This window comes from Fringilla coelebs (assembly GCF_963513975.1).
Source record: "Fringilla coelebs genome assembly, chromosome: 1".
Lineage (NCBI taxonomy): Eukaryota > Metazoa > Chordata > Aves > Passeriformes > Fringillidae > Fringilla > Fringilla coelebs.
Genome location: NC_140028.1, coordinates 640106 through 652923, shown reverse-complemented (window position 1 = coordinate 652923; position 12818 = coordinate 640106). Strand labels below are relative to the sequence as shown.

The following is a 12818-nucleotide window of genomic DNA, read 5'->3' as shown; positions in this document are numbered from 1 at the left end:
GGGGTATTTATCCAGCATAATTATAAATATTCATGAAAATGTGTCTCTTGTCTTATACAGAAACCAGCAGTTTTCCCATAGATAATCTGCATGGATCTGCCTCTTTTAGGAAATAATTTTTATTCTGCTGGGGAGTCCGAAAAATGAATTTTCTCAGTGTGGTTTTCACTGAGTGCCCCAGTATCCCAGGAGACCTCACCTTGAACTTTCACTTTCGGCAGACACTGCTCCTTCTGTGTTACAGAACTTGCCAAAAACCCTCACAGGAGTGCCCTTCATCTCTTTCTCCACAGGTTCCAGCAACTTCTGCCCTTCTGTGTCCACACTTCTACCTCCTTTCCTTGCTTTTGCCCATTCATCTTTAAGCTCTATCCAGCTCCATTAAGGGATCAGAAACTTTCTATTCTCTCTCTTACTGCCCACCCCCCATTACCCCAATCCCACAGTCCCATGTTCCCCCAGTTCCCCCCAGTCCCACTCCCCACTGCTCACTGAGTTGCTGCCACACCTCAGATACCAGTTGGGGTCCCCTATCAGATGACATCTGCGGAGGATCAGCAATGGGACGTCATGCCATGATCAATATGATCAAGTGAAGTCAAATTTATTACAAGAACAAACTGTATTTATGCTTTGTTCTACTGTTCACGCGCCTCAGGCTAATACATGATTGGTTAAGCCAATCTGTGCATGTGTCTCAAGCCTTCAGCTGATTGGTCAGTCTTCTTTCCTCATGTGTCTCACTGTGGTTTATTGTTTTGCCTTCATGCGCTCTGCTGTGGTTTTTGTTCCATCTTCTTAGCGTGCCCCACATCCTGGACTTGTTTTTCTCCTGAGTAGGCTCTTCCTGTGTTCGAGCTGTCTGGGAAACTCTGAAATTCTACTCAGATGCCATAAAGGCTGGCTTGGGCACTGTGTCCATTTTCCTGCAAAAATCCCTCAACAGACATCCCTGTAGGCACCTTGAGCCTGGGGATGATCTTGTGGGAGAGTGCCTGGGTGGCTTCCCTGGCCTGGTTGGCTTGACAGAAGTAGTTCTGGACCCCCAAAAAAGGGATCCACCAACACCAGGGGATACCTGAGCCCATGTTGTCATGATAGATCAGGAAATCCATTTGCCAGTTATCATTGGGAGGTGTTCCTCTTTCAGTGATGCCTGGAGGTGATGGTTTTGAATTCAAAGGGTTCTTTTGAAAATACATCAGGCATTGCTCTGTAACAGACCTGACATTTTCGTCCTACAGACACCGAGGATCTGAGGCTGCAGACCTGTCCCCATCTCATCGATTCCTCAGAGCTTTGCTGGTGCTTTTCTCCTTTACAAATTGCAGCACCAGTTGGGGAGGGCCTGACCTGATTATTGCGAGTTACCTCTCACCCACCTACCCACCCAGCCACCCTCTTTTTTGTGGGCTTTTAGAAAAGCAGCCAATTTTCAATCTGCCCAACTCTATCCAGGCCTCACCTCTGGCGGTGAACTTCCTTTCTCAGGAATTAGCACCAGGATGTTTTGTTGTGGAACATCTCATGGAGATTCATTGCAAGTCTATTTCCCACCCGGATTTGTCACTCCCCAAGCTGGTGTGCCCTAGACTGTAGCACAGCCACTTCTTTGGGAAGGTGGGTGATATCGAGGGGGGACAATAATTCTTGTTTGTACATAATCAGGGATCCCTTTGCAGTTAATTTACTTCTTTCTTCCCATATGCCTCCATGGGCATGAGCAATGCTCAAAGCAGATGGCATGTGAGTTCCTGTGTTTGTTCTCTTTCTCACTCCCAGTTCCAGAGCTCTTTGTAACACTGTGAGCTCCTCCCCTTGTTTCGCATCTTCTTACAGTTATGGCAGCCAGAGGATATACCACAAACTTTTGTCCCAAATCGGATTTCCTGGCCTCTTAGATGAGGAGAAGAGTTGCTGCTACAACCCAAAGTCATCTGAGCCTTATCTAGGCTGCTTATCTAAAAGCCCACAAAAAAGAGGATGGGTGGGTGTCTGGGTGGGTGGGTGGGTGCCTGGGTGGGTGAGAGTTACCTCCGAATAACCAGGTCAGGCCCTCCCCAACTGATGCTGCAATTTGCAAAGGAGAAAAGCACCAGCAAAGCTCTGAGGAATTGATGAGATGGGGAGAGGTCTGCAGCCTCTGTGTCTGTAAGACAAAAATGTCAGGTCTGTTACAGAGCAATGCCTGATATGTTTTCAAAAGGACCCTTTGAATTCAAAAGCATCACCTCTGGGCGTCACTGAAAGAGGAAACACTCCTGGGGATTACTGGCAAATGGATTTTCTGAGCTACCATGCCAGCATGGGCTCAGTTATCTCCTGGTGTTGGTGGATCCCTTTTTGGGGGTCCAGAACTTCTCCTGCCACACCAGAAGGCCAGGGAAGTCACCCAGGCACTCCCCCACGAGATCATCCCCAGGCTCAAGGTGCCTACAGGGATGTCATCTGATAGGGGACCCCAAGTGGTATCTGAGGTGTGGCAGCAACTCAGTGAGCAGTGGGACTGGGGCAAACTGGGGTGACATGGGACAGTGGGATTTGGGTCCTGGAGGGTGAGCAATAGGAGAGAGAATAGAAAGTTTGAGTTCTCCTGAAGGTGCTGGATAGGGCTTAAAGAACTAGCAAAAACCAATAAATGGATGTTAAAGTGTGTGCACAGAAGAGCAAAGGTTGCAGAAACCTGTGGAGAAAGAAATAAAGGGCACTCCAGTGAAGGGTTTTTTGCAATTTCTGTAAATCAGAAGGAGCAGTGTCTGCCGAAAGTGAAAGTTCAAGGTGAGGTCTTCTGGGATACTGGGGCACTCAGTGAAAACCACACTGTGAAAACTAATTTCTCGGACTCTGCAGGACCATAAAAGGATTTCAAGAAAGCGGCGGAGCCATGCAAATTATTGCTAGGAAAGGTGCTGTTTCTGTACTAGGAGAGGGAAATATTTTAATGAACATTTGCAAGTGTGGTGGATAAAGACCTTGCGGCAAAGTCCCCCCTGAGCCGCAGGACCAGGAGAGATCCACTGTGAGTCTGAGGTGATAAAGAATTCCGTCTTTCTGCTACCTCCCGTTCCATCAGGGATCTCACTCTGGCTGATTTTGGTATTGGGGCTGGGGGGAACCCTGGGGACTCTTGGGGGGACACGGGACTGAGGGATTGGGATTGCACAAATGGGGGGACACTGGGACTGGGAACATGGGGGGCTCTGGGGGGAAAATCGGGGGTCACGGGATGGTGGGAGTGGATTTGGGTCATGGGTCGGCTGGGAGACACTCTGGGGGCAGGTGTAATGCCTGGATTTGGGTTGATGTCCTGAGGTGACAGCAAAGAAATTGGGAAAGGGGAGTGGGGTCTGGGGACGGGCTGAGGGGAACACTGCGGGGGTTCAGGGAGTGACCCCAGGATTTGGGTCGGGATCCTGCTGGAAGTGAGGGGACTTTTATTCATGGGAGTAGCATTGGTCTTCTGGGGACCAGGAGGACATGGTACTGTGGGGCTGGGATTGGAGTCCGTGGGGCTGGGGGATATTGGGGAGGCATAAGTAACAGCAGGATTCCGGATCAGGTACCCCAGCCATGCCCAGGGGTCTGCTGGCCAGGATTGCCTCCCTTCCCCCTGGGCTGACCGCACTCCCCTCCCTGGTCCCTCACTGAGGAATCCTCCCTGTGTCTCCTCTGTGTCCCTTCTGTGTCCCCCAGTGTCCACACTGGTCCCTGTGGCCTCTCCACTCCATGGCCCCCCGGCTCAGACCCTGGAACTGCTGACAATGACCGGGGCCACTGTGGCCATCAAGGTGGTGACCCTGGACATGGCCCCGGACTCCTTTGATGACCAGTACCGGGGCTGTGGCCCTGCCATGACTGAGGCATTGCCGGCCCTCAACCGCTCCGACTTTGAGCACAACCCTCTCTTTGCCCAGGCCTGGCCTGAGGCCACAGCCGAGTGGCAGAGTCGGGGGTCCCGTGTGTCCCCTCTGTCATCCCCAGCCCAGGCCATCGCCCTCATGGCCTACATGATGGATGATGTGTACAGAGAGTTCAATGCGGCTGTCCATGTGGCCGGGCGCTCCCACCAGGAATACTGGGACAACTTCCACTTCAAAACGCTGCATTTCCCACTGACCCAGGCCCTGGTGACACTGAGGGACACTCAGGGACCGCAGTGTCACAATGTGTACTGGGGGTGCATGGGGTCAGGTTCAAGGCAGAGCAGGGTGACATTGTCCAGTTCGGTCAATTCACGTCAGCATCACAGAGTGGAAAAACTGCTGAGGGCTTTGGGATAGACACATTGCTCCATGTGTACACCTGCCATGGAGTGGAAATCCGGGAATTCTCCTACTATCCTGGTGAGAAGGAGGTGCTGATCCCACCTTTGAGACCTTTGAGGTCATCGAAGTCAGCCAGGAAGGCAGAAGTGCACAGATCCAGCTCCACTCCACCGGGACCTTCAGCAACTACAACTGCGAGTGGCTGCAAGGTGACACCACAGGGGACAGCCTGGGGCGATGGGGACACCCACTGAGGCCCATCAGAAGGCACAGGGACAATGGCACTCACTGGGCATGGGGGACAGGGACAGAGGCCCCCACTGTGTTTGTGGGGATAGGAGCACCCACGGCTGGGAACAAGGACAGGGATACCCTGTGCTGGGGACACTCCCTGGGGGTGGGGTGTCAGTGACACCCAGTGCTGGAGAGACCAACAGTGGACAGGGGACACTCATGACAGGGTAGAGGGAGTGGGGACACTCACTGAGAGTTTGAGGACAGGGACAGCCCATGCTGGGGACACCAAGTTTGGGGACGCCCATTGTGGGCACGGGGACAGGAATGCCCATGATGGGCACAGGGATGGGGATCCCCACTTTTGGGAGGGGACAGGGTTCAGGGACACCCCAGCCAGGGGACAACTGTGAAATGGACAGAGACAGGGACCTCCCCATTTAGACCCTGTCACTCCCCACCAAAGGCAGCGCTGTGGGGATGGGCCCTTTGTGCTGGATGTGGGTGGGTTGGGACCCCTTGTGGCACTTCCTGAACCCCTGTCACTCCCTGTCACACACCATGGCACCCTCTGACATCTGCAACCCCTGTCAGCTGTAAGCCCGCCATGACCCCCCTGACCCTCCTGGTGCCTGTAGCCCCTCGTGCCCCCTCCAACACTCTGTCCCCTGACATCTCATGGCCCCCATGTCTCCTGTCACCCCTAACCCCCCATTATGGTCATCCCCAAACCTCTCACTGCCCCCATGATCCCCCTGATGTCCCTCTCTTTGTCCTCCAGGTGGGAGTGTCCCCAGGGCCCCATTCCATGTTGGAGGACTCCTCCTGGCCACCTCAGCCCTGGTAGTGGCCACAGGAATCCTCTGAGCCACGAGACCACCATGGTGTCCAAGGTCACTGTGGTCACTCTGGCAACCATGGCCACCATGGCACCAAGGTCATTGTCATCACTGTGGCCACCACAATCACCAATACCACCATGACCACTAGAGAAACAAGGCTACCAAGGCTGCCAAGGTCACCACAGCCACTCTGGCCCCCTTGTCAGCTATTGCCACCATGAGGTCACTGTGGCCACCACTGTCCCTGTGGCACTGTGGCCACCACAGCCACTCGGGCCACCACGGTCCTTGCAACCACCAAGGCCACTGTGGCCACCTTGACCACCAAGACTCCCTGAGCCACAAAGTTACAGCAGCCACTGTGGCCACTGTGCCCACCAGAATCATTGTGCAAAGCAATTCTATTAAATAATTTCTCAAAACAATTCCATCAAATAATTCTGACAAAGCCAGCAAAAAGTGGCAGTTCTTATGCAGGGCTCGATGTCACTCCCCACACCAACACTCGTGGGAATGTCTCTTTCTCTCAGCCTCGAGGAGGATCCTTGGGGAGCATCACCTTCCCAAGGGAGGAAGCAGACGCACATTTCATTTCAAGCAGGAACAGGGGAGAGGATTTTCTGTCTGAGAGGGGACTGCACATTCCCAGGGTCAGCTGATGGATGGCCAGGCCCAGCTGTGTTCTTCACCTGCAGTTGTCAGCTCTGGGTTGGTAATTTGGGCTAGTTTTAGCCCAGTTCAGTACCAAAAGCAGCACAAGACCCTCTCACTGTAGCCCCAATAGCCACAAATGGGGCATTTTCCCTTAGCCACATTCCAGGCAGCGCATCCTGCCACATCCTGCAGTTCAGGAGGACATTAAAGCCTGGAAATTGGAAGGTTCAAAAGGGCAAGGGCAGGTCCTGTCCCTGGGTACAGACAGTTCCTTGTGTCAGTCCAGGCTGGGGCTGACCTGCCGAAGCAGCTCTGTAGAAAGATCTGGGGGTGCTGGTGGGTGAGCAGTGGAGCTGGCCGTATGTCCTAGGACCAGGAGGGATCCAGGGGCCATAAGGAGGGGTGGGGCCAGGAGGTCAGGGAGTGTTCGTGCCCCTCTGAACTGCTCAGGGATGCATATCAGGAGTGCCGTGTACAACTCTGCCCAGTGCTGTGTCCAGTTTTGGGCTGCTCTGGAACCAATCCTCTGTTCAGAGATGATGCTGCCTGAACTCAGAGGTTGGGCCAGGTGCCCACTCCGGGTCCTTCCAGCCTGACCCATTCTGGGATTTGGGGATTCTGGCAGTTGTGGTTTGGGAATTGTCCACCGGAGGGCAGCAGTGAGTGGGGGAAATCAGCGGCACTGCACATGTGCCGCTCCCAGCTGCAGTTCCAGCTGCCAACAGCAGGTGGCAGCATGAGCTGCTGGCGCTACCGAGCGCCTGCCCCGCCCCATCCCAGCCCCGGGGGCTCTGCAGTGGTTTGGGATGGAGCGACCTTAAAGCCCGTCCGGTGCCAGCCTTGCCATGGGCAGGGACATCTTCCCCTGGGCCAGGCTGCACCAGGCATCGCCCAACCTGGCCTTGAACTGTTCCAGGAGTGGGGCAGCCACAGCTTTGGTATAGATGGGTAACATGATGACTGACTCTCACAATTAAGGGATGAATATTGTGTTTGTATGTTAAGAGAAGTTTTGTAGATGTAGGTTATGTTATTGTTATATGTTGATTGGACACCCTCTGTTTTCCCCACAACCCCCTTTCCCCAACCCATATTGTTTCTCCCCAACAGCATTGGTTTTCAGGGTTGTCAGGGACATGTGAAGGGAGGGAGGGAGGGAGAGAGGGCGTGTACCTGCGCCCCTTGGATGGGGCAGCTGGGAATGGGAGAAACTGTTGCTGGGGAGACGTGTCATGGCAACACCTCAGCTTCAGTCAGACTACAGGAAGGTCTCCACCACTGGTCAGCAAGGAAAGGACAACTGGCAGACTTTGGGTGGGTAAAGGAATTTATTAGGAAAATGTTTGAATATGTATGACTCCTTATGAATATGTATTTGGCTGACGCACCGCCCCCTCCCAGGGGTATAAAAGGCAGAGCAGCCAATTTGTGGCAGTTGGCTGCACTTCCAACACTGTCCCTTTTTCCTCATTCGGTCCCTTTGTAGTGTTGTTGAAGTTTAATAAACCTTTAAAAATTTAAAGTGAGCGTTCATTTCTCACAGTCGCTGTGGTTTCCATTATCACCAAGGCCACCATGACCTCGTGAAAAAGGGGGTCAATAAGGTGCCACAGACACCCTGCCATTTATCCTGTAGGAAAAGAGAAAAAAGGGAAAAGAGGATGGAAGACAAATCAAATCTCTTGGCTTTGTGCAAATATTAAGATGAATCTTTTATGTATATGATAAAATAGCTTTGCTTTTATTTCTGCTATTAACAAAATCTTAGACATTGTAGTAGTGGTAGCTGATATAGGTACGAGTGAACTGTCTGTTTGGTTTGATAAAATCCACGTCACAAGGACCCTGCTATTGATATGCCAACTATCAGCATCTACTGTCTGCAAAAAGTATGGCCCAAGGCCCAGACTGAAAGTGATAAAGAGAAGGAGCCAAAACCACAGCCAAGAGACATGCATGCTCTAAAAAGGCAGACCCAAGGAAGGGCCATGTGAAATAGTTCCTGGAATATGGAAACTAGGTTATGAAACTGTATGGATATGCCTAATGGCCTATGAATATGCAATCCCAGTCCTATGTCCCTCCACAAGTGTCCCCTGGAGTCCTCCCAGCCCCCGATATTGAAATCGGCCAGAGTGAACTCCCTGATAGAACTGGAGGCATCAGAAAGCCGGAATTCTTTATCAGCTGGGACTCACAGCAGATCTCTCCTGGTCCTGCACATCAGCGGGGACTTTGCCGACAGAATCTATCCATCCTAATTATACATATTCATTAAAATGTGCTGCTTAGCTAGTACAGACTCAGCACTCAAAGTGGCTGCTGGCCAGCAATGCTGCAGTCATGGCAGGGCCGCAGCCCCGGTACTGGTCATTGAAGGAGTCCTGGGCCACGTCCAGGGGCACCACTTTAATTGCTGCGTGGGCCACGGTCATTGCCAGCAGTGCCAGGGTGTGAGCCAGAAGGGCCATGGTGGGGAGGTTACTGGGAGCAGTGTGGGACACTGGGGGACAAAGTGGGACACACACTGAGGGGACACAGAGGACACACAGGGGTGTACATGGGAAGGGTTCCTCTGCAAGGGGCTTGGCATGGCTCCTGAGTACACGATATGAACTTTAGAACTTTAGAAGTGGCCATTTAAAACATTAGAACTTTAGAAGTGGTCATTTATTCTTACTTCCAAGGAGGCCTTGGGCATTACACTTTTGTTCTCCTATGCAGTGAGTCTCTTTGTCAGTGACATATTGCATTTGGCAAGTTTATTGATTGTGATCTGTACTCCATATGTTTTATCCTGTATTTAGCAGATTACCAGTAATAGTCTTAATAAGATAATAGCCTTACAGGTGGGAACTGCTTGAACATTTATGCTTTGCATAAGAAACAAAAAACGGGGAGATGCAGAAGACCAGATCACTACAGAAGCTGAACTGGAGAGCTGTGCAGACCTTGGAGCCCTGGTACAGTGAAGACCATGAGAGAGAAAACTCAATAAAGAACAGAAGTGACGACATCATGTCTGGTCACTCTGACCTTCATGCTGACCGCTCTGACCAGAGAAGAGATGACAGGGACATTGCAGGTGAAAGAGATAACAAGGACATTACTTGTGTAAGAAGGATAATCAAGAAGATTGTGTTTCTAAGGGGAGTGGGGCAAAGGGGTCCGAATAGAAAATTTTGTACAGACATAGTGAGCTCCATATCCTGGTAAACTGGTGAAATAAATGGCTTTGCTTTGCTGGCATTGCAGAGTCCATGTCTCTCAATCCCTGCACACCAGCCGCCCATTCCCAATCCCAATCATCTGTTTACCTTTCCAATGTCCCCCTAGTGCTCCCCAAGATCTCATTTCTACTCCCAGACATTTGTAGCCCTCTTGTGACCCCAGGCCACTCAGGAACCTCGCCCAAATTCCTTAAGCCACCCCCTCATCTGCCCCCAACCATCTGCCTTGGCCCTCTCCCAGACCCCAGTCCTGCTCTCAGTCCTGTTACCCATTTCATATCACCCCAGGACCCCAACCCAAATTCAGGGACCAACCCCTGACCCTGCAATGTTGGCCTGGAGCCCTCCTTGCCCCCACTCTACAATCCCAGTCCATGACTGTCCACAGGTGTCCCCTGGAGTCCCCCCAGCCATTGATACCAAAATTGGCTAGAGTGAACTCCCTGATGGAACTGCATGTAGTAGGAAGCCGTAATTCCTTATCAGCTCGGACTCACAGCAGATCTCTCCTGGTCCTGCACATCAGGGGGGACCTTCTCAACAGCATCTATCCATCCTAATTATACATATTCATCAAAATGCACTTCTCAGTTGATACAAAACCAGAACATTATTTCCTGTAAATAATTGGCATGGCTCTGCCTCTTTTAGGAAATATCTTTTATTGTCCTGGAGTGTCATAAAAGAGGGGTGTCAGAATGTGGGTTTCACTAAGTGCCCCAATATCTCAGATGACCTTGCCTCAAACTTTCACTTTTGCAGGCACTGCTCCCTCTGTGTTACAGACTTGGCCAAAACCCCTCACTGGAGTTCCCTTTATCTCTTTCTGCACAGGTTCAGTAACTTTTGCGCTTCTATGTGCACACTTTTGCATCCTTTTATTGATTTTTGCTTGTTCTTTTTAAAGCCCTATCCAGCAACTTCAGGAGAAATCAAACTTTCTATTCTCTCTCTTATTTCTCACCCTCCAGGACGCCAATCCCACAGTCACATGTTCCCCCAGTTCCCCCCAGTCCCACTCCCCACTGCTCACTGAGTTGCTGCCACACCTCAGATACCAGTTGGGGTCCCCGATCAGATGAGATCCCTGTAGGCACCTTGAGCCTGGGGATGATCTCCTGGGGGAGAGCCTGGGTGACTTCCCTGGCCTTGTTGGTGTGGCAGGAGAAGATCTGGACACCAAAAAAAAGGCATCCACCAACACCAGGAGATACCTGAGCCCATATTGTTGTGCTTGCTCAGAAAATCCATTTGCCAGTGATCCCCAGAAGTGTTTCCTCTTCCAGTGATTCCTGGAGGTGATGGTTTTGAATTCAAAGGGTTCTTTTGAAAACATATTGGCCATTGCTCTGTAACAGACCTGACAATTTTGTCCTACAGACACTGAGGATCTGAGGCTGCAGACCTGTCCCCATCTCATCAATTCCCCAGAGCTTTGCTGGTGCTTTTCTCCTTTACAAATTGCAGCATCAGCTGGGGAGGGCCTCACCTGGTTATTGCGAGTTAGTTCTCACCCACCCACCCACCCCCCCTCTTTATTGTGGGATTTTAGATAAGCAGCCAATTTCAATCTGCCCGACTCTATCCAGGCCTCACCTCTGGTGGTTAAATTCCTTTCTCAGGGATTAGCGCCAAGTTGCCTTGTTGTGGAACCTCTCGTGCACGTTTACTGCAAGTCTATTTCCCACACAGATTTGTCAATCCCCAAGGTGGTGTGCCCTGGATTGTAGTTTGGTCACTTCTTTGGGCAGCTGGGTTGAATCAAGGAGGGACAGTAATTCTTGATTATATTTAATTGGAGATCCCAATCTGGTAATTGATCCCAATCTGCTGCTCGTAATTGACTTCTTTCTCTCCATATGGCTCCATGGTCATGAACAATGCTCAAAGCAGATGGCAAGTGAGTTCTTATGTTTGCTCTTTTTCTCACAATTCCCAAGCTCTTTGTAACACATTGAGTTCCGCCCCTTTTTTCCACATCTTTTTGCGTGGTGAGCAGGCAAATACCATTAAGTTTTGTCCCAAATTGGGTTTCCTGGCCTCTTAGATGAGGAGAACATTCCCTGCTACAGCCCACAGGCATTTGTTCCAATCCTGGCTGATTGAGCTTTTTGGAAAGGCACCCCACAGGTCTCATGAAGTCTCCCCTACAAAGTAGGCCCCAGAATTACCTTCGATTTGGACTCCTTAGGAAGGACACATATTCTGTAACTCAAAGATGGCCCTGAGGGCCACAATTCCCACGCGATTTCCAGAATTTAATAAAACCCATTTAGCTTTTGTGCACCAACAGCAGCACCAGGCCCTGGGAGTCCTGGCTCAGAAGGTGGGGAGAATTCAGGAGACCTGTGGGGTGCGTTTACAAACAATTCAGTATCAGCCAGGATTGGCACAGATGCCTGTGAGCTGTAGAGGAAACTAGTCTCATCTAAGAGGCCAGGAAATCCAATTTGGGACAAAAGTTAATGGGGGTCCAGAATTTCTCCTGCCACACCAACAATGCCACAGATGTCACCCAGGCATCCCCTAAGACATCATCCCCAGGTTCAAGGTGCCTACAAGGATGTCATCTGATAGGGGACCCCGACTGGTATCTGAGATGTGATAGCCACTCAGTGAGCAGTGGGGAGTGGGACTGGGTGGGACTGGGAGGAACTGGGGGAACATGGGACTGTGGGATTTGGGGTCATGGGGGGTGGGCAGTAAGAGAGAGAATAGAGAGTTTGAGTTCCCCTAAAGGTGCTGGATAGGGCTTAAAGATGAATGAACAAAAAGCCATAAGAGGATGTAAAAGTGAGGACACAGCAGGGCAAAGGTGGCTGGAACCCTTGTGGAATCAGATAAAGGGAATTGCAGCGAGGGGTTTTTGGCAAGTTTTGTAACACAGAAAGAGCAATGCCAGCCCAAAGTGAAAGTTTGAAGCAAGGTTATCTGGCATATTGGGGCACTCAGGGAAAAACACACCTTGAAACCTAATTTTTATGACTCTCCAGCACAATAAAACTTATTTCCTAAAGGAGGCAGAGCCATGCAGATTATTTACTGGAAATGTGCTGGTTTTGTATTAGCTAAGCAGTCAATTTTAATGAATATTTATAGTTATGCTGGATAAATACCCCATGGCAAATTCCCCCATTGGCCTATAGGACCAGGAGAGATCTGCTGTGAGTCTGAGCTGATAAAGAATTCCGGCTTTCTGATACCTCCAGTTCCATCAGAGAGTTCACTCCAGCCAATTTTGGTATCGGGGCTAGGGGACCCTGGGGACACTTGGGTGGGGACACAGGACTGAGGGATTGGGATTGCGGTATTGGGGGGACACTGGGGGAGTCACAGGTCTGGGATTGGGGTAATGGGGGGCTCTGGGGGAAAAGAAGGGGGGGACACAGGATGGTGGCAGTGTGACTGTGATCATGGGGGGACGGAGAGACATTTTACGGGCAGGGGGTGATGCCGGGATTTGGGTTGAAGTCCTGGGGTGACAATGAAGAAACTGGGAAGGGGAGTGGGATTGGGGTCTGTGGACAGGCTGAGGGGGACACTGGGGGTTTCAGTGTGTGACCCCAGGATTTGGGTTGGGATCCTGCTGGGGC

At 51.1% G+C, this 12818-nt stretch overlaps 1 pseudogene across 1 annotated transcript; it reads left to right on the top strand.

The window, feature by feature from the left end:
* Window positions 1-1726: 1726 nt before the first annotated feature.
* On the top strand, window positions 1727-5482 carry LOC311159179 (erythroblast NAD(P)(+)--arginine ADP-ribosyltransferase-like; annotated as a pseudogene). Its single transcript has 4 exons — window positions 1727-1746; window positions 1840-1987; window positions 3694-4532; window positions 5281-5482. The product of its transcript is annotated as an erythroblast NAD(P)(+)--arginine ADP-ribosyltransferase-like (transcript).
* Window positions 5483-12818: the final 7336 nt, after the last annotated feature.